Source organism: Oryx dammah, unplaced genomic scaffold, assembly GCF_014754425.2.
Source record: "Oryx dammah isolate SB20612 unplaced genomic scaffold, SCBI_Odam_1.1 HiC_scaffold_16, whole genome shotgun sequence".
Classification (NCBI taxonomy): domain Eukaryota; kingdom Metazoa; phylum Chordata; class Mammalia; order Artiodactyla; family Bovidae; genus Oryx; species Oryx dammah.
This window is the reverse complement of record NW_024070200.1, coordinates 22,716,103-22,717,813: the sequence shown is the minus strand read 5'-3', so window position 1 is coordinate 22,717,813 and position 1,711 is coordinate 22,716,103. Positions and strand designations below refer to the sequence as shown.

Here is a 1,711-nt window from a genome sequence, read left to right as displayed (position 1 = left end):
CTGGAGCCGATTATACAGAGTGAAGTAAGCCAGAAAGAAAAACACCAATACAGTATACTAACACATATATATGGAATTTAGAAAGATGGCAATGATGACCCTGTATGCAGGACAGCAAAAAAGACACAGATGTGTATAGCGGACTTTTGGACTCAGAGGGAGAGGGAGAGGGTGAGATGATTTGGGAAAATGGCATTCAAACATGTATAATATCATGTAAGAATCGAATCGCCAGTCTATGTCCGATGCAGGATATGGCATGCTTGGGGCTGGTACACAGGGATGACCCAGAGAGATATTGTGGGGAGGGGGGTGGGAGGGGGGTTCATGTTTGGGGACGCATGTACACCCGTGGTGGATTCATGTCAATGTATGGCAAAACCAATATAGAATTGAAAAGAAAAAAAAAAAAAAAAAAAGTAAAAAAAAAAGAACAAAACTAACTAAAGCACAAACTGGAAAACAAAACTAAAGCAAGGTGCCAAGTGGGGAATAAAGCAATGAAAATAAAGCTAACACATATGTTGAGAGAAATGGAAAGAAAGAAAGAATAGATATGCAAAGTTAAACAGAGGTAGATGAAGATTTACATGCATTAAAGATTAACTGCAAGGGGAAAAGAACAGTAGGAAAGGCAAAGGAATAAATGTAGAAAAAAATATAATAGGTTAAAAAAATTAAAATTAGGTCAGAGCAAAAAGCGAATGGTGAGGAGTGGCAGTGGCAGCAGCAGGGCCAAGGTGACGTATGGGCAGTGATGTCACCATGTTGCACTGCCACAGCCATGGCGGGGCCGGGTGCCGCTGCGCCACCAAATGGGAGGTGCCACCGAATGGAAGGAGCGGCTAGAGCAGTGCAGCCTAGCCTATGACCTGTACCTGCTTATCCACCTGGAGCGGCTGCAGTGCCTCAATGAGAGCTGCGAGGGCAGCGGCCTCCTCGCCCTGAAGCCGCGGGAGGAGCAGACAGATGGCTCCAAGTTTGTTGAAAAGGATGCAGATGAACAGCTTCTGTTTAATATTCCATTTACAGGTAATGTCAAGCTCAAAGGCATCATTATAATGGGAGAAGATGATGACTCACACCCCTTGAGATGAGACTGTATAAGAACATTCCACAGATGTCCTTTGATGATACAGACAGGGAGCTAGATCAGACCTTTAGTCTGAACCCAGATCTTACAGGGGAATTAGAGTATGCTACAAAAATGTCTCGTTTTCCAAATGTCTATCCTCTCTCAATTCATATTTCAAAAAATATTGGAGCCAATACCACAAAGGTCTTTTATACTGGCCTGAGAGGAGAATGGACTGAGCTTCGCTTACATGAGGTGACCTTCTGCGATTATGAAGCATCAGCCAGTCCAGCCGACTGCAGGGTCTATCAGGTTACCCCACAGACACACTTTATTTCCTAAGGGCTGGCCAAGACTCCCACCGGGGCGTTGTGTCGGTGAAAAGTATGACATCCTGCTGGGAAGGACAAAGAGAGATGGGGCTCCAAAGAGAGTTGGCTGCCACAGCCTCTTTCAAGCTTTGTCTTTGGGGCTTGCTGCAGAAACCTGGCCTATGGAAGACACCACACCCCCAGGAAGGGCTGTGTAGGTGCCGAGGGACAATCATGGCTCTCTGGGGCCCTGCAGAAACTGGGTCTTGGGCTGGTCAGTATCTGGAAGCCATGGATAATGTCTGCCTTCCCAGTTTATGTGGCC

At 45.9% G+C, this 1,711-nt stretch overlaps 1 pseudogene; it reads left to right on the top strand.

Annotated features, from left to right (window-relative positions):
- The first annotated feature begins 765 nt into the window (after positions 1-765).
- Positions 766-1,417, top strand: LOC120875070 (annotated as a pseudogene).
- Positions 1,418-1,711: the final 294 nt, after the last annotated feature.